Below are 21,148 nucleotides of genomic sequence, written 5' to 3'. Positions count from 1 at the left end.
CCAACAATAGGCATCCTCTCACAGGGAGGTGTAACCACCTCCCAGACAGGGTTTAGTGTATTGGGGCTGGGTGGGTGCACTCCTAGAGTGCTTTGAAGTCCTGCACTGCGGGAGCAGTAGGCTCCTTTGTGCATATGCCAGCTCAAACCGGTTCAGGGGCTACCTGCCCCTGTTCTGGAGTGAAACTGGACAAAGGGAAGTGGGTTTAGCCACCCACTCCCCTGACCCTCCCATAAGAGGGGTCATAGAGCTAGTCTCTCCCTTTTTTGTAGTATAAGTTAGGGTAGCCTTACCATTGCAACCTAGATATCCCTGGATGACGCTCTGAAGAAAATAAACTTACCCCAGAAGTCACAAACGCAACTGTAGCATGAATGGTTGAAAAACATTAAAACCAAACGCCCACCACAGTCTACGGCATTTTGAAAACTCAAGAACTGTTCCCGTTGCCTCTACAGCGTCTCATTATGCAAGGAACAAGGATTTACTGTGCCAGCTCCTTCAACAGACAAGTGACATGTGCCCAGTGACAGTTTCTAACCAACCTACGGTTTTCAAAAAGAAGCTGTCGTCGTTCATACAAGCTTCCCCTCGCTACTGCCTTATCGTGATCTTTGTACATTTCAACCGGGTTGGAGGTAAAAGAGAAATGAAGCATCGCTCGAGACAAGACATGGAGAGCCTGCTTCCTTTCATCTTCAAGGTGGTACAAGTTTACTTCAGGCTCAGACTTTTCTACACATGGCCCGTGTGGTGGGCGTTTGGTTTTAATGTTTTTCAACCATTCATGTTACAGTTGCGTTTGTGACTTCTGGGGTAAGTTTATTTTTATTCGTACTTGGGCCCCCAGTTGCACCCTCAACATTTGGCAGTTCAACCGTCACTGTCGTAATTCTAAGTTAGTGCACACGAGCCATGCAATGCACGCGCCTACCTGTCCACTCTATTTGTTGCCACGTCACGTCCATCTCAGATCCTTCATCCTTCAGTGTATCGTTTTTCAGTATGCAGGTGCTATGTAGGTGTATTTACTGCTTTGTGTTAGGTCCATGTTCAGTGCCTTATTGTTCACTATTAGTATGCCAATTTTGCAAGTCTAAATGTATTTCACTTTAAAGTGTCTCATTCCATTTACTGATGATACTTCTTTATGCACATTGTTTGTTGACCCACCTGTGAGGTGTGTCTGACCTCTCCGTGAGGTGTGTCTTTTGTTTTTTTTTGATGTGCATACACATTGACCTCTACTGGAGGTGCAAGTTCTTAAGTTTTTATTTTTATAGGGTGTTGTGACTATGTCGGTCACAGTGTGGGGTACACATTGTCATTACCTCCTTACGAGGTGATTGTACACTTGTGCATAACGTTTTTGTTCCCCACACGAGGTCTGTTCCTCAAGGTGTTTTCACCTTTATTACAGTGTCCCTCCTGTTGCTGCGAGAACCAAGATGGCGGATTGAAGCCGCCACGGAGAGCTGCAGCCCTGATGGTCTCCCCCTACTCCCTGCAACAACACGCGCAATGCTGAAACTCTAAGCGAAATATTGTGGAGAAGTCTCCTGCGACTATCGAGCCGAACGAATGTGGCAGCTTTTCCTCTTGAAACTTGAGCGGAGATCGTTAGAGCGGTTGCTGGCTGTTTACTGCTCTTTCCCGAGACGCTCGCTTGGCTGTTCGACACTCTACTGGTCTGGTCTCGTCCCTTTGGCCGCAGCAGCTGTCTCAGACTTCGAACGCGGGGAAAGTATGGCGCCACCGAAAGTGACACCACGGTGCACCCGCACCGGCCGTAACATCGCTGGGAAAGGAGAGGTCAGCTTGCTCACGGGTGCTGGCGGAAAGGAGAGACCAGGCATCACGACCAGCAAACCGCTTTCACATCTCCTACAAACAGGGAGAGTTCCGGAGCTCCTGGCAGGCAAGTGTTCGTCCGGCAACAATGTTACGGAGACTTTACTCTCCGCGATCTCGGATGGTAACATTGTTGCATCCAGTATTGCCGCTCCTTCAACAGACACTGCTTCGGTAGCAGCGGACAATGACTGCGAAGTGAGTGTGCTTGCCGCAAGTAGTGGAGAAGGTGAGGGGGGCTTGCTAACTGAGCCTTTGTTATCAGTACAGCACGATGAGGGGCTCAGCAGACAAGAGGAAGAGGTAGTGGAGCTGCCCACATCTCTTGACTTGAGTCAAACTAGAAGTCAAAGCGGAGAAACTGGGGAGCAAAATGTGGCTGTGATAGCTGGTGGGGGTCAGACTCTTATTTCAGAAGTCAGTGTCACACAAGAAGGAGAAGGCAACAGCGAAGCTAACGATTCTGCTTCATTTGATGATATAGAAGAACCAGCCGAGTATCCAGAACAGACGGGGAGTAAGTTATCGACCATCAGAAAGGGCAAAGGGAAAGTTAAAAATAAATCTAAGAAAAGTACACTTCATCTACATACTGTGCCTTCAACAGGGAAAGCTATTTCCGATAACAGCCCCCTTAGGAAGTGGGTGCAAGCAAAAGGTGGCGTGCGAAACATGGCATTAAGACTCTCGGGTGCTAGCTGTATTGAGGATAACTTATCGATACCTCGTTCTGGTGGTGGGACATCAGAAGCTAGTTCTGGGCAGGGTGCTTCAGGAGGAGCACAGCCTATATCTTTAAGTCACAGCGATGTTTATTCCTCAAAGGAAACCCAAGCTACTCGAGAGACGGTCTTATCTGAGGTAGGAACTGCTGGTTGTCAAGAGGGAGCGGTACCATCACTCTCTCTGATTTTACAGTCCTTAGCTGAGCAAAGACAAGAGGCACAGCTACATTACTCGCAGGTCAGAGAGGATAATAATAAAATCCAACAATCCCTGCGGGAAATGACTGATAAAATCAGCGGCCTTACACAAGATATAACTGAATTACAGCAGAGAGTTTCCGCAACCGAAGATCTATCAGTACTTACAGATGCTTCCGCCAGAAAACATGAGGGACAGATTTCGGACATACAAATTAAATTGGAGGATATTGAAAATCGCCAGCAAAGACAGAATCTCAGACTTTTTGGTATTTCAGAAGGAGCGGAGGGGTCAGACCCGAGGGGGTTCTTGGTCAAATTATTTCAAAAAGCTTTCCCTGATCTCTCTGATTGGGACTGGGACTCCCAACTCCAAAGGGTCCATAGACTGCCGTTAACCCAGAGGAACAAGGGAGGGCAATATCCTCGCCCTTTTTTGATCTATTTTGGGAACTTCTTACTAAGACAAGCAGTGTCAACAAAAGCACGACCTAATGCCCCAGTCTTAGTAGACTCTTTTTCTTTTTTTGTCAGATCAGATCTGAGTAAGGCTACAATGGACAGACGTTGGAGATTGCGCCAATTTATTGATCCTATAAAAGCTCTTGGCGCTCAGGCCTTTTTACAAGAGCCTGCTCGTCTGAAAGTTCTTAAGGGTAGTCATACTTATATTTTCCTGGAAGAAAAGGAAACAAGTGCGGCAATCGCTAAGTGGCGGGCAGAAGCCGCCGAACAGGGATAGAAGGGGAGTCTGCTTTATTGTGTCTGTGGGCCCTGGTTCTTCCCTTCTTCTTTTCTCTCTTTCTTACCTCTTTTTTTTTGAAAGCCAAAAAGAAGTGTAGAACTTGTAGAAACTGTGAATTATGTCTTATGATTAGAAACAAGGGAGGGTTGGGTTGACTTATTGGGCTGTGGCTCTGTAGCGCTGCCATTTCCAGCGGCAGCTGTTAATAAGGGGGGGGGGTTCTTCTAAGAGACGGGGTGTGGTGTCACCCTCAGATCTGAATTATGTTCGGTGAGGGTCAGGGAGGGAGTATGAGGTTAAAGGGGGGGAGAAAATCGTCATCATTGGGGCACTGTGGTTTTAAAGAATGGGGAAGATTTTTCTTAGTTTCGCGTGGTATAAATAATAAACCATATGCTATAACTCATTTAATTTTTTTGATAATTATTATTGCAGGAGGAGGATTAACAGAAAAGAAAAAATTTAATTATGAATTGGATCAAATGTCTGGTTTGTAATGTTGCCGGCCTTAATAGTACAGTTAAACGAAGGCTAGTCCGAGAGGAGCTACGAATGTATCAGTCTCAATTAGTGGTTTTAACAGAAACACATCTGTCTTACAAAGACCGGAATTTATTGGTGGATTTGGGGTTAGACATAATCATTAGTACCACTCAAACTGTATCTATTAAAGGGGTAGCTATCTTAAAAGATAAAAAGTTTGTTTGCGAAGTCATTAAAAAACAGGCTGATCAATGGGGGCGATGGGCAATAGCTCAGCTGGATATAGGGCGTAAGAAGTATGTGATCTGCGCCATATACGGCCCTAATGTGGACGACCCGGCTATTTTCGAATTCCTCAATTTGGAATTATTGAATTGGGAGGGGGAAAAACTAATTATGGGGGATTTCAACTGCGTTATAGATTATCATATAGACTCTACAGGGAATAGACGCAATCTAAGAATGTGCAAAACACGTAGAGCAATTCTACAAATGATGAGGCTTCAGTCCATTAAGGACGCTTGGAGACATATATACCCTTTAATACCGGGCTATACTTACTATTCGGCTCCTCATAAGTCATATTCTAGGATTGACATGGCCCTGGTGTCTGATAGCGTACTCACGGCATCAAAAATGGAAATATGCCCCCGGGTGACCTCCGACCACAACCCTATTATTTTTTCTTTCCAGGTTAAAATCGAAGATAAGGAGATTAGGCCATTCTCCTTCCCCAGGTACTTGCTGACAGATAATGAATACCTGTCGAGTACCACACAGCAATTGGAGGAATTTTTTAAAATAAATACTGGTTCCGCATCCCCAATAATTGTATGGGATACTATGAAAGCGTTTGTTCGCGGCATTACACAGAAATATATTCTCTTACAGAATAGAAAACGAAAAAGTGAAATGGGGAATTTATTACTTAATTTGCGTAGCATTGAGAGACAACATGTGAAGGTGGTTAAGAATAAGGATTTAAAGGCTCAGGAAAGTATGTTTCCTTCTTTAATTGATGCAAGAGTTGCAGTAAAAAAAAATTTAAGAGAAAAAATGGCCGCAAATTACTGCAAGTATCGGTTAGAAAAGTATGAGTATGGGGAGCATATAGGACATGTACTGGCATATCAGACTGCAGAGGCAAAAGCTAAAACTAAGATTGATTCTATTAAGGGAACAAATGGGATATTATATACGGAATCATCGGATATTCTAGACCAATTCTTGCAGTTTTATCAACAGCTATACTCTTTGACATGGCCCTCTAATCAAGACGAGATACTAGGGTATATTAATAGTTGTGGTCTCCAATCTGCAGATAACGAGAAAATTGTCACATTAGAAGAAACGGTTTTGTTAGAAGAGGTTGAATCTGCATTATCATCATTGCCTAATGGGAAAGCGGCTGGTATTGATTCGATACCATTAGAGTTTTATAAATCTTTCAAACAGATTATACTCTTACCTCTTACTAGTGTGATTCAATATGTAGCTATTAATGGAGAGGTGCCGGCATCATGGAATAGGACACAGATTGTGTTCTTTTTAAAAAAGGGCAAACCACCAACTGAATGTGGTTCATACCGGCCAATCTCTCTTATCAATGCGGACGCAAAGATATTCTCTAAGATCCTGGCAATCCGCTTAGCCCCGCTCATGCCGGATTTAGTCTCTGAAAGTCAACACGGATTTATATTAGGGAGGGATACTACTGCTCACGTCAACATGGCTATTAGTTCATTCGACTATGCAGAGCAAAAGAAAACAGATTTTGGTATGATCTTATTAGATGCTGAAAAAGCATTTGATCGTGTCAGATGGGAATTTCTATGGGCTCTTCTATCAAAGATAGGTATAGGTAAGCAGTTTCAGTCTTGCGTAAAAGCTTTATATTGTAACCCACAAGCTAATCTTTCTTATATGGGTTCTAGATCAGTATCATTTAGGATTTTATGTGGGACCAGGCAAGGTTGTCCTTTGTCTCCGCTACTTTTTGCTCTATATATAGAGCCATTCTTACGTATCCTTCAATCTTGTGCATATATTGATCCGTTGTTATCCGGTACTTTTCAACTTAAACTCACAGCATACGCTGACGACATAGCAGTTTATGCTACTAACCCAAGAGTGGCCGTGATTAGGATTACAGACGAAGCTGAGAAATATGGCAATGTCTCAGGGTACAAGCTGAATGTGAATAAAACTCAAGTACTTACTACAGTAGGGATCCAAAATGTTACGCCTGGGGCGTGTACAACTGTAACCTATTTGGGGGTAAAAATAACTGCTAACGTTAAACAGATTATAGATATTAATTATTTACCACTTTTACAGGCAACTACTAAGTTTTTTAAATTTTGGCATAGGCTTCCTTTGGGATTACTGGGTAGATCTAACTTAATCAAAATGAAAATACTCCCCAAATTCCTATATTTGTTCCGGTCCATCCCGTTGAAAATCCCTAACAGCTTGTTCAAAAAACTCGAGGGCATCTGCAGTAGCTTTCTATGGGGTTATAAAAAACCTAGGAGAGCAATCGAGTTACTTAAATCTTCGTATGAACAAGGAGGATTGGGCTTCCCGGATTTTAAACTATATTTCTGGGCTTCATTTACTGGTCGTTTTCGTTGCTTGTTGGGTTTGGACCAGTCTGATCCATTATTTAAGCTTATTTTAGGTAATCAGAGGGACATGTTTTTGTATGGAATTAACGACCCAAATTATTTTAAGAGAGTCAAGTTTAAGACTCTGAGGGATATCGTGGCTATATGGAGAGATATGTCTCTCAAGTGTAAACTACCAAAAATCCATACTAAATTTCCATTGTGGGGGAATCTATTGCTCCCTGAGATCTTTCAGGATCAGGCTGGCAAATCTTGGAGTCAGTATGGGATCTCATGTTTGGGCGAAATTTATGATGAGAGAGGTATTAAATCATTTGAAAATTTGCGTATAATTTATAAGCTACCGATAAACTTTTTTTTCAAATATTTGCAAATAAGAGATTATTTGACTACAAGTATTGTCGCAACTGAGTTCATTCAGTCAAATGTCTGGGATTGTATATATGGAGGAAAGACCAAGTCTTTAATAGGTATGATGTACATACATCTATTTAGCTTTAAATTAGACGGTAGTGTAAAATTAGCCGAACGCTGGAGTCAAACTCTGGGTATAGTGGTCTCTCCTAGTATGATTAAACAAGCACTAGCTAATGTAAAGGACTCGGTGCACTCTGTCAATTTGCAACTCCAGCAATTTCGTATTACTTGTATGCTATATTACACGCCGGCTAGAATTGCTAAATGGGATCAAGGTAATATGGTGGGGGATAAAAAACACTGCCCCAAATGCGGATTGTACGCTGCTGATCTGTTACATATGTTTATTTCGTGCCCATCACTGACGGTTTTTTGGCAGAAAATTGAACAGTTACTCCAGTCAAAACTTGGATTGGATCAACCATTGACTGATCTTGAAATCATGTTGGGATGCAAAGAAAATAACTCAGGTTTAGCACGTCTTTTTTCAATCTTAATGGCGGCTGCTAGATTAGCTATTGCTAGGGCTTGGATTTCCCCCACACCTCCTCTGGCCGAGGATTTCTGGGTTATAATTAAAGAAACTTATGGCTTAGAGGCTGCCCTGGCAAGCGCAAGGGGACTTCGTTCCCTGGTCAAATTAGAAGCACTTTGGCGACCATTGTCCTTTTGATTATATTTTTATATTGACTTTGTGACTATGTAAATTTGAGATTTGAGTTTTCAGGTTTTTTCAGCGCCCTCGTGATCTTTGGCGATCACTTCAATTTGTGCTTATATGGTCCTTCATGATTATCTGTTCAATTTATGATTGCTGCTTTCCTCCTCCATATTTTATTTTATTTATTTATGCAAAAAAAAAAAAAAAATGTCTTTCTCTTCCCTTCTTTCTGAATTTACCATATGGTTGACGTATATTCTTATATGCTTTTGTTTTATTGTATCTATGTGTCTACTATGATGATGATAATGAAAATATTTAAAAAAAAAAAAATAAAAAAAAATTACAGTGTCCCTCCTCATGTACACATGTTATGTGTGGACTACTGTCCCACTCGCACATGCTCATCTAATGACCTCTCCGCGAGGTGTGTTTTGGGGTTTTGTCCCATTTTCATGTGCCTATCAATTTACCTCCAGTCGAGGTGCGTCGCGCGGACGTGTGTCCCGCATTTTCTATGCACAATCTCTTGACCTCTCTGGAGGTGTATTGTGGGGTCATTCCCCATTATCCTGTGCACAGCATTTTTACCTCCAGTCGAGGTGCGTCCGTAGGTGGACATCACATTATATGTCTATTGCCTTCACTGCAGTGCACGTTTTACCTTTCCTAAGGTGTCTAGTGTTGGTCATGTTTTTTCTTTTCAACAGTGCACATATTCATACCTCCACTCGAGGTTGCCCTTGCATAAGCAAATGTCTTTACCCTTAGCGGGTGTTTTGGTTTAAGTCACCATAGTGCATGGGTTACGTTACTCTGGGCGTTTCAATTGTTCTAGTTTTTTAGCCCAGTTTTATTTTTCCATTTGTAATTTCTTTCTTCATGCTTTTGACAGGGAAGAATGAGTATTTGCATTCCTTTCTCCTCTGTCGTCTTGTTTCCTCCTGATGTGAGCTGCTTTCTTGTATCTCTACCTGGCCAGTGGGTATGCAGAGGACAGTCATTAATGGTTTCTTTTTCTATTCTTCATTCGTCTCTTTTTCTGTTTCATTCTTCTCTTTGTGTATGGAAAGGAGGATTGGTAATGGTTTTGAGTTTACTTTGCCAACCACGTTTTTTATTTTTCTCACTGCCTTTCTTGTCTCCTTTTGGTTCTCTCTTTCGTGCATCTAGTTTCTCCATCTTGTTCCTGCTTTTCTCCTTTACTCTTCACCTGTTACAGTTTTCTTTTCTGTTTTTCTTTGGAAGAAAGGAGGATATGTAGTATCCTGGTTTGTTATGGTTCATGATGTGCCAGTGGAATGCTGCCTGAATGATGCAAGATGGAATGTTGGGAGTGGGAACCGACAATTGGAGATGGGCTGAGCGCCTGGCTGGCTGCTCCTGGTGGGGCTTATTTACAACTAACCTACATCTTGTAACAAACTTCAATAAATCTACTTGAAACTACATTCTGGATGTGGACTTGATTACTACAATTTTATTGGCGACGAGTTGAACCAAAGAACCTGCGTCTGCTACCTCTGTGACCTTCAAATTCAAGTCTGGAGTACCTATTCTCAAGCTAAAGCATCTTCTGAAACTACAGCTGCGTTTATTCATCGACTGGCACACATTTGCCCTACCAGTGACCTCTACATCGGTCGCCCTCTACGCTACAGTGCCAGCTCCTGTCTCAACTGCAGCTCAAGCTATGTTTGCTGTCCCTACAGCATCTGTTCAGTTGCAGCCCAAGCCAGTTCCTACTGTTTTGTTTCAACTCCAGTTCAAGTTACTGCAAACTGTTCCTACAGCGTCTGCCGGCGTGAGGTACTTCTGTGCTAACCTGTTCTCTACACGTGCCTCACAACTTCAATATCGCTTGGCACAAGTCTTCATCTGCTACTACTTCAAGACACCTAAATCACGCTGCGCAGAGTGTACCATCAAGTTTGAGTGTATGCCTAATAACTGCGTTAGAACAGATCTTCACTACAATGATGCTGCCAGACAAAACCACACTGACTCCCTCATCTCGTCTCTGGTGGTGGTTGGAGGAGTGGGGTCAGGTCACAAGACGTGTCGCGGCTGGGACAAGGAGAGGTGAGACATTTTTGGCATATGTGTTTTTCGCGTTTGCCCTTGTTTTTCACTTAATTTTGAACTTTGCGTGAGGAGCATTTTTGGTAAATTATTGTTGGTCTCTTCAGAGACATTGACAGTTTAACAGTCTCGTGGCATTTCAAGATTCAAGCGTGAGCATTTTCCAGTGTGCGCACTTACCTAACTTATGCTGCCTTCCACGGAGTCTCTGTGACGTATTGCCTTCCTTGAGGGATGTTGGGGAGCACCTGCACGCTGGAAGCCACCCGGCGCAACGTGATTGACGTGCTGCCATTTTATGACTGGCGGTTTTCAGTACATTTGCTAGTGCTCTATTCCCGCTTTGCCAACCACGTTCTCGTCAGTTGAGTTGTTTTAAATAAAGTTATTTGAAGCTTTACTCTGTCAGCGGAGCCGTCGTAAGAACAAGAATTTCATGCTCTCTTTGTCTTTTGCCTGCTCGTGGATTTTTGTGAGGATTGAGCTCTATCTGGTGACAGAGTCTATTTGTCTTCTTTTCGTTCCACGTTAGCATTTTACGAAACTGCAACATGAAGGTATTTCCTTTTTCTTATGGGCAAAACATACTTTGAAGGTTTATCGGAACACAAGTGACAATTAAATAACAACAGTGACTTGTTTCTTTTGGAGGTGGCATTCTTTTCTCGAGTGCAGTGTAATATTGTTAATAATTGTGAAATCTTGTTTTCGTACATTTTCACTGCTCTGTGTTATGCTGCCATCTAGTGACATTTTGTCACATTACGAGCTTGAAGCTCCATGGTCAATATATTACCATTCAGTATTTGTATTTAGTTTTGAAGGTCTTTAATGTACTTCATTTAAAGTGTTTCGCTCCATTTACAGATTACACTGTTTAACCCTATTACTTCAATGCACAATGTCTTTTGACCTATCCGTGAAGTGTGTCTGACCTCTCTGTGAGGTGTGTCTGTTGGATCTCTTCCTTTTTGATGTGCATACACATTGACCTCCAGTCGAGGTGCAACCTCTTAGGTTTTCATTTAATAGGGTGTCGTGATGATGTCGGTCTCAGCATGGGGTACACAATGTTATTACCTCCTTACGAGGTGCCTGTACTCTTTGTTTTACTTACCTCACTACTACACCACGTGTGTTCTTGGTTTGTTTTCAAATTTGTTACAGTGTACATTGTCTCTCCTCTGTACACAATGTTATGTGTGGACTACTGTCCCACTCGCACATGCTCGTCTAATGACCTCTCCGCGAGGTGTGTTTTGGGGTTTTGTCCCATTTTCATGTGCATATCAATTTACCTCCAGTCGAGGTGCGTCGCGCGGACGTGTGTCCCGCATTTGCTATGCACAATCTCTTGACCTCTCTAGGGGTGTGTTGTGGGGTCTTTCCCTATTATCCTGTGCATAGCATTTTTACCTCCAGTCGAGGTGCGTCCATAGGTGGACATCACATTATATGTTAATTGCCTTCACTGCAGTGCACGTTTTACCTTTCTTAAGGTGTTTAGTGTTAGTCATGTTTTGTTTTCAACAGTGCACATATCTATACCTCCACTCGAGGTTGCCCATGCAGAAGCAAATGTCTTTACTTTTGGCGGGTGTTTGGTTTTTGTCGCCATAGTGCATGGGTTACGTTATGTTGGGCGTTTCAATTGTTCTAGTTTTGTAGCCCAGTTGTATTTTTCTATTTGTAATTTCTTTCTTCATGCTTTTGACAGGGAAGAATGAGTATTTGCAATCCTTTCTCCTCTGTCGTCTTGTTTCCTCCTGATGTGAGCTGCTTTCTTGTATCTCTACCTGGCCAGTGGGTATGCAAAGGACAGTCATTAATGGTTTCTTTTTCTATTCTTCATTCGTCTCTTTTTCTGTTTCATTCTTCTCTTTGTGTATGGAAAGGAGGATTGGTAATGGTTTTGAGTTTACTTTGCCAACCACGTTTTTTATTTTTCTCACTGCCTTTCTTGTCTCCTTTTGGTTCTCTCTTTCGTGCATCTAGTTTCTCCATCTTGTTCCTGCTTTTCTCCTTTACTCTTCACCTGTTACAGTTTTCTTTTCTGTTTTTCTTTGGAAGAAAGGAGGATATGTAGTATCCTGGTTTGTTATGGTTCATGATGTGCCAGTGGAATGCTGCCTGAATGATGCAAGATGGAATGTTGGGAGTGGGAACCGACAGTTGGAGATGGGCTGAGCGCCTGGCTGGCTGCTCCTGGTGGGGCTTATTTACAACTAACCTACATCTTGTAACAAACTTCAATAAATCTACTTGAAACTACATTCTGCATGTGGACTTGATTACTACACCTTACCATTGCAAACTAGATATCCCTGGATGACGCTCTGAAGAAGAATCCTGGACCTTCGACGTTCCACTACCTTTGGAAGACTGAAGAATCTCCCTTGGATTCAAGGAGTGACTCCCCTGCTTGGCAGGCACCAAACCTTTGCATCAACGGTCGCAAACTTTCCCACTCCAGCCGGAGTCCGAAGTCCCTGCAGCCCCAGTAGTTGATTTCCTGACTTCTCCAAGGCCATTGTGAATCCCCAGTGACGCTGAGGCAAGTGGACCCCACGAGTGACGAGGAACAGCAATACCCATGTACTGTGCACTCTTTTCAAGTGCAATCCCTTCACGACGTTCTACGAACTTGTGCATTGGACCACGTGTGGTCCAAGCCTCCAGCAGGATTTTCTCTGAAGATCAGAGGCCTACCTCGTCCCGAGTGACCATGGGCTCCTGGTGAGTGAATCCTCCCAAGGCGTTTTCGCGATCCCTTGCTGGCTGGCTTGTGGGTCCCCAGAAGACCTTTCTACAGTTTCAAAGGGCTCCCCCGGTTGCTCCAGGCCTGCCCTGACTTACCCTCGCTGGTTGAGTCCCTCAGATCTTGCTGGACTGCACCGCTGACTTTTTACACTTTCCACAAGACTTGCTGTTACCAACGTTTGTTGGCTCCAATCTGGTCACTGACACCGCAGTAAGCTGCAGCCTTTGTGGGACACAACAAATCCAGCTCCTGGTCATCCTCGACACCTCCTGGACCTCATGACTGAAGAGTCAAGACACCCGTGATCACCTGAAATCACCCAACGACTGTGGGCATCCAGCTTCCTTGCCCCGGGTCACTGCCAAGTGACTTTGAACACTGTCTCCTCTGCTTTCAGGTCTTCTTTCTTCTGAATCCAGCCTTGAATTCCACCGGACACTTCTCCTGTCTTCACAAGCAGCAAGTCTTCTTTGGCTCACATTGAAAACGACGCCGCGACCCGACACCAAAAGACACCTATGCACCCGGCTTCCCTGGGTGAGGTAACTCCAGCACTACAGTGCTCCTGTGTGTGTTGGCTCTAGAACTACTTACCCTGTAAGTGACTTGCTTGTAGACTCTGCCGAAGTATCCTAAAACTTTAAAATTCCAACCGCGACTTGCTCCGTTGAAGTCTATTGGGATCCGCGGCGGTGTTCTCACACTGCATGCGTCTCCTGGGGGTCCTTCACTTACCTGCCTTGGGTGGATTATTGAGGGCCCAGCGCTTCTGAAGGCCCTAGGCCTTGTCCCCTTGCAAGTCGATATTCCTGTCTCTTTTTTAGTATATGGTCTGGTACGCCCCTAGGGCCCCAGCCATATAAGTGCTTAATTTGTTGTGAAACGTTGATTTGTGCATATGTTCCTGACTTCTAAACTCGTAAAGAGATTAGTAGAGTGTGTCTAGTAATAAATACATATATATTTTATATATATACCTGTGTGGTGTCCTTTCGTTTAGTAATTCAAGAGATTATAAGGTAAAACAAGCTCCTTTACATTCCTCTAAAGACTTAGCCTGAAGGCTGCTCTCCACAGCTACCACTAGGATAGTTTTCTTTAAAAAGTTGTCTTAAACCTATCTACCATAAGTGTCGAATTGTATTGGTGCAAGGTAGCCACTTTAACTAGTGACCAGCATATACCAGGCCAACTTCTCACATATGTCTTTGGCTAAATGGTGATGCTTGTCTCAATGATATTCTTTCTATTGTCCGAAACGCCGAAACATCCAGTAGGTGTGCTAATGCTTTGAAGACGGAAGTTGTAGTAAAAGACACTGTAGCTAAAATTAAGTCCAATTCTAAAACAAATGTTAGTGTTAAACCAAAATCAGATGGATGGAGTAAGTATAAACCAAACAATGAGCCTGCCAAATGCTAAAATGCTAGAGATGCAGAAGCCTAGAACATTTGGCTTTTGCTAAGTCTTGTCCTGCTAGGAAAGTTAAATGTAGTTCATGTGGTATTTATGGGCATTATACAAAATCTTGGAAGAAGAACCAAATCGGTTAAGTGTGTTGAAGAAGATGTTGATTCCGATAGTGATTCGAGCAGTAATGACGAGCAAATTTCTGAATGTTCCGTTGCTGTTAAAAAGAAATTACTTTTGAATATTACAGATGAATGTTTGCTAATTGAAAACAAACCTGAATGTTGGATTCACATAGGTGGTGTGCGTGCCAACATTTATGCAGATTCCGGCTCACCTTATTCTATTGTAAATGAAGAGGTTTGGAAAAAACATTTTACAGGTAAAGTTGGTGCAAAACTATTTTCCTCTGATATTGATCCGGAAGGTTATGAAGGAGAAAAGATTGATATATTGGGTTAACGCTGGTTTAAATTTGAGTTTAAGAATCGCCATTCCTATGGCAAATTGCACATTTAAAAAAAAGGTCCTTTTGTCCTTGGATGGAAAGACCAGTAAAATGTACACTTCATATTGGACCCGAACTCTGCTGAGCAGGTTTTGGTTATGGATGAGGGCATGAAAGTAGGTGAGAAACTTTTACAAAAAATTCCCTCTGTGTTTCAGAAAAATATAGGCAAATTAAAGGGTTTTGAGCACAAAATAATACTCAAGGACAATGCAGTACCTAAAATTCATAAAGTTAGAAGTGTCCCTATTGCTTTAAGAAATGATGTTGCCAAGGAACTTGACAGACTTGTTTCCCCTGATATAATTGAACCCGTTGAAGCTTCAGAGTGGGTTTCTCCATTAGTAGTAGTCAAACCCAGTAATGGGAAATTGAGACTATGTGTGAACTTGCGCCAATTGAATGAGAACATAGTTGCTGATCAATTTCCACTGCCTAATATATATGAAATGTTAGCCCTGTTGGATGGTGCTAAGTGGTTTTCAACAATTGATTTATCTGCTGCTTATCACCAGATTCCACTGTTTAAAGACAGCAAAAAATTTACTACATTTGTTACAGCGCAGGGTTGTTTCCAATTCAAAAGGATGCCTTTTGGCTTGGAATCCTCTGCGGCTGTTTTTCAACGCTTGATGCATCATTTATTTGCCAATATCAAAAACACTAAATTTTTCCAAGATAATATCCTTATTTTCAGAAAAGATAAAATGGACCATGACAAAACTTTACATGAAGTGTTATCCATTTTAGAATCTAAGGGATTAACTGTTGAATATTCAAAATGCACATTTGCCAGTGATAGTGTCACTTATTTGGGACATGTTATTGATTGTAAGGGAATTAGACTTAAACCCAACCTCATTGATGCAATTAAGTGTGCTCCTACTCCAAACTGAAAAGATGATGTTAGATCTTTCATAGGTCTTGCAGAATTCTGTTCCAAGTACATTCAGAATTGTTCCTCAAGAACAGACAACATCAGGCAATTGTTAAGAAAAAGAAATACATTTGAGTGGTCACCAGAGTGTCAACAGGATTTTGATGATATTAAGGATTGTATTTCTAGAGTAGCTTCCTTGAAAAGTTTTAACCCTGATGCTCATAGCATAATTACTACAGATGCCAGTATCAAAGGCTTAGGAGCTGTCCTTGCCCAGGTTGATCCTAATGGTGATGAGCACATTATTGCTTATGCTTCTAGATCATTGTCACCTACTGAGGAGAAATACTCAGTAATTGAGAAGGAAACACTAGCTTGCTTTTGGGCTGTCGATCATTTTCGGGCATTTGTTTGGGGTAAACATTTCACTTTACGTTGTGATCATAAGCCTTTACTCAAGGTTCTTACCACTGAGGGCACTATAAAGACGTCTGCAAAGAGTTGCCAGATTAGCTATCACGTTACAGGATTATTGCTACAAAATGGAATTTGTTCCTGGAAAAAAAAATTGTATGGCTGATTTTCTTTCCAGGATGCCTAAACAGCTTGACAAATGTGAGGATGAAATCTGGAATTCTTTCCAGGTTGCTTATGTACAGGATTTTGGTAATTGCGGAATTGTAAAAGGGAAATGGGATGAAGAATACTTAAAAGATGAAGCTTTATGACAAGTTAAATCACATCTTAGACAATCATCGCCAAGGAATTTAAGTAAAAACCATAATCTCAAACCATTTTGGAAGTCAGATTTGAATTAAGTGTACGTGATGAAAATGTTTGGAGAAGTGAAAGAGTTGTTCCTCCAAAATGTTTACGTTCACCAATAATTACTCTTTGTCATGAAGGCAATTTTGGTATAGTTTGTTCTAAACAGACCGTTAAGACTTCATTTTGGTGGCCAGGCATGGACGCTGAAATAGAAGCATTTGTACGTGACTGTGAATTATGCAAGGTTGCTGATAAATCTTTAGTTACTTTTAAACCTCATTTAGGTGTCATGTCCAGACCCACATCACCTTGAGAACACACTGCAATTGACATTATGGGTCCGATAGGTATTGAGCAGAAATACAGTTTGGTACTAATGGACTTATTTTCAAGATGGCCTGTTGTAAAGGTTAAAAAATGCAGTGAAGTTTCTGCTTTCAAAAAAAAAGCACAGGAACTCACTTTGAAGTTGAAGGACCGGGGTTATCCCGAAAAAATCTTGAAAAAGAGCTGCAAAAGGGCCCGAAACCAAAACAGGGATGCACTCCTAGAAGAGAACGTGAAAAATAATAAGGATATGATTCCTCTCACATGTGTGACCACCTATAACGCAGCTTCTAATGCAGTGAGCAAATCCATTAACAGGCATTGGAACATTCTAATGAGCAATAACCACGACTGGGAAAAACCCTTGTTCTCGTACAAAAGAGCAAGGAGTATCAAGGACACAGTTGTACACACCCGTCCAAGAACACAGGACAAAGTAATGGACCAGTCAGTTCTCAGCACATGGGGTCTACCCCCAGTGGTTGGCCTCCACCCTTGTGGTTCATGTAGCGTTTGCCACCTTACCTCTACCACTAAATACCTAGCTCTGGAACCGGGCAAGCAGTGGCTACAAAAAACCCACACAAATTATAATACCACGGACGTGGTTTACTTAATAACTTGCCCGTGTGGGCTTAGGTACGTGGGTATGATAGGGCGCAAAATTAAACAACGCATTTGCGAACACCGCAGTACTATCCGGTATCGTAAGAATAGTACTAAGCTCACGGATCACTTCTTGCTTTTGAACCACACCACTAACGATTTGAGGTGGACTGTAATCGAGAAACTTAGTCCAGGTTCCAATACACAACAGTCCCTCTTTGAGAAGGAACAGCGTTGGATTTATCGTCTGTCCACATATCGAGCAGGATTGAATGACAATATTCCTTGGAGCACTGTACTCAAGCGTTGAAGTGCTAACCCATCTATTTCACTGAACACTGCCAACCTAGCCTCTGAAAGTTTATAATTCAAAGCAATCTTGCCCCTCCACCTTTGGTACCTCAATTTCCCCTTTCTTAAAACATACAGCAATAGGCTCCCTGTCCTCTTTATCCAGCTTCCAACCGCAATTGGCGAAATCGGCATTTGATTTGATTTCTTTCGAGCCCTTTCGATCTAGTACCAAGATCGAAATATGTTTGAGATTTTGAATTGTTCATGACCACCATTTATGTATGGACGCTAACTTGTCCATCAAAGCGCTGTATCAGATTCTCTAGAGGGGTACTATAATGATCGCAGAGAATCACTATCAATACGTAACAAACTTCGCTTTGACATGTTCATATGTCTCCGGTATGGTTTAATAAAGTTCTTTCATAATACACTAACTCACCCAGCAACGTTCTAGCGTTCTAGTTGTTCACGCACTATTAACAGAGACTATGGAAGTAAGTTTGGGTCCTCTTGGGGCATACGGTTTCTCGTCCAACGGACACTAATTCTGAGTTCCAAGCTTTAACTCATCTATCTGCTTGTTACTTCTTTTAGATACTATAGCTCACTACCCCCATCTCGGACCCCTGACGTATAACGTTCACTGTTTACGAGTAAGCGGACCATTATTTTCCTTTTGCTACTGTTTTATTTTATTCCAGTTGCGCATGCACTTATGCCTCAGCGCTTGACAGATATCGCGGGCGCTTGAGTGGCATGCTAAACACTTTCACGAGTCAGCTATCACTAGCAGTACATCGGCCAACAGCCACTACTCAAGCATATTTTTGCTAGTCATTTTTAATTATAAAATGTCGTTTCTTCACACAGGCAGTGTACCTGTAAACAGTTCCCTCGAACATTGATCGAGAGTGGACGCTAAACTCAATACGCGGATGCCCGCCCCAGGGGCAGCAGTGGCTCAATTGTTAATACACCCACTCCCTCTCCACAGCACGGGATTACCAAATGTATATTTTACACTTAATCATTGCTAATACAGCAAGCAACCAACAGGTCACATGTATATGTTTATGTGTGTTTTGTCTGTGTTTTTTTCCTACAGAATTTAGTAGCCCAGGAAATACCAGGAGGCCAATCGGTAGAACCGTAAGTTTTACCACTAGCACTATTCCACGGGTTAGGGTGCGCCTTAGCGTGCGCATACCGCCGTGGAATTTCAACTGGTCCTGAAGAATGCTTAGCTAACTTGCAATACAAGCAGAAACATGTTGACCATATCTTTTCACTGATTTTAAAACCGGACAACCTTGGTTATCATAACCAGCCAGTCTTTGTCCGTCCCACTTGATTTTTAATGGTCGCTGGTTTACCTAGAATAAAAAATTGTTATCGGTTAAAACCATCCACCGTTTGATTCCCTTTTTCCACCACTATTCCCTCAAGAAACCAGCTCCGCTGTAACTCAGGTGTCGTAGCACACCAGGGAGGCATTCGGCCTCCTTGGTGGGAAACCGATGATGAAGCATGTCACCAACCAGGTTGGTGAGTGAGGGTTCTTTTACAAAAAATCTTTTTGTTTTTCCCACGCTGTTTTATTAAATTAGCTCTATCAGTCTAATGTTAATCACTCTTTCGTTGTTTATACAAGTGTATTAGGGGGAACAAGAGTGATCCTCTCCCTCTCCCTCTCTTTGTTGTTTTGATATTTTGCAGCGCACATCTGCGAGGGCTATTTTCTGCTCTTTGATAGCGACTCTTTCTTCAGTAGCATGGAAAATGTTGGTCTTTCGTACTCTAAAGAGGAGGTGGACGCTTTGTTGGCGGACCCCTCACTCTTATCAGATCCCTCTATTGCTCAGACAATATCACAGACAACAGAGTGGGACAAACTCACAGAGCAAAAATAGAGGGCGTATTCGGACTAGCCTTCACGGTACCATACTCACAGAATATTTAAGGAATAATGTAGCACCTAAGGGTCTTTTGGTTACCAATGCTCCACGTATTTTCCTAGATGATGCCCAGTTCAGAAAAGAATGGGCACAGATCGCGTGGCATTGTACTCGCGACTGGTTGGTGCTTATTATCAAGACAGCTCTTAGACTTTCAGAGGCTATAATGGTAGGGATCCAACTCACAGAGTCTCATTTCAGAACTACTCTAACTGGCTACAAGAAAAGGCTTGACGAATTGAACAAGGAAATGAATGAGTATAAAGATTCCTTAACACAATTGAAAGCACAAAAATTTCAAAATGGTTTTATACAAAAACCTACCCGTTTGCCAATCCGGATTATATCCCCCAGCCAGGAATGAGTACAGCACTGATAGCTCATTTGATGGCTCCACCACGAGTGATTCCAGTGGTGATAGCTATAAGTCACGCCAACGAGGGAGAGGCAGAAACAGACGACAACATCAACACCAGACTTGGCACCCATTTCAACAAACCAACGAAGGTGGCTACCCCACCCCGTTCCAACCACCACATTTCCACCCAATGATGGGCTGGAATCCATCCTTTTTGCCTCATCCCCAATTTCAACAAAATATGTACCGTCCCCCTTTTTTAGAGAGGGGCAGGAGAGGACACGGAAGAAGGAGAGGCACCAACCAAGTCCATTGGGAACAGGACGAAGCAGTGGGAGACAATACGCGGAGCAAGGCTCGGGATCAGCGAGCAGGTCCCAGCAATCCAAGAGTCTGATCACTAATCTCTCCTCAATAACCCTGACGGATGATGAAAACACAGTCCTGGAGAAGGGGTTAGGTTTCATACCCACAGCTCGCCTGGACCGTTTTAAACTACATTGCGAGCTTTCGGAATTTTTTCGTAAACTAAAACTTAAGAGTTTTTTTGAAAAACAGACAATAGATGACACCCAACCTAATATGAGTGGCTCAGGGTAAAATCTACCTTCACACCACCCCCCCATACTGTTCCACCGGAGATCACAGCCTTTGAACAGGCTGCCTTCAATGATATTGAATCATTCGTTGAACCAGCCCTTTATAAGAACATGAAGACTAGCGAGTTTCAGGCTTTACATTCGTTACAATCTAATTCCAGCATTGTGATAAAATCAGCAGATAAAGGTGGGGGAGTAGTGATCCAAGACGCAGTTGCCTACGACACGGAATGCAGACGTCTTCTTGATGATCACACCAGCTACACCCGTTTAACTTTGGACCCAACGCCGGAACTCCGCACCACTATTCAAAACTTTGTCAGCGAGGCTGAAACTCAGGGCCATATCACCAAACATGAGGCAGCCTTCTTAACGACCAGTAAGGGTATTATTCCTTATTTTTACACTTTGCTGAAAACTCACAAGAACTGAACACCGCCGCCTGGCCGACCGATAGTGTCAGGCATCAGTTCTATGCTGGAACCATTATCACGTTACTGTGATTTCTTCCTCAAACCACTAATCCAGGCAACCAGCACTTACCTGAAGGACACCAATAGCTTACTTGCACTACTACAAGAGATTGCTATCCCGGATGAACCATCCTTCCTGGTCACTTTGGATATAGAAAGCCTCTATACCTGTATACCACAGGATGACACTATCAGCGTCATCGATAGTACTTTAGAATCAAGTACTTGGGACTACGTGACACCACGGGAATTTGTGGTTACCTGTGCTGCTCTTGCACTCAAGCGAAACTATTTTGAATACAAGGGCGAACTGTTTTTACAATCAACAGGTACTTCTATGGGTAGCACCTTCGCGCCTAGTGTGGCCGGGTTGTATGTGTATGATTTTGAATGTAAGTACATCTTGTCATCACATAA

The sequence above is a fragment of the Triturus cristatus genome, chromosome 5_1 (genome assembly GCF_964204655.1).
Source record: "Triturus cristatus chromosome 5_1, aTriCri1.1, whole genome shotgun sequence".
Taxonomy (NCBI): Eukaryota; Metazoa; Chordata; class Amphibia; order Caudata; family Salamandridae; genus Triturus; species Triturus cristatus.
The sequence above is the reverse complement of the archived record's forward strand: the minus strand, read 5'-3'. Positions refer to the sequence as shown.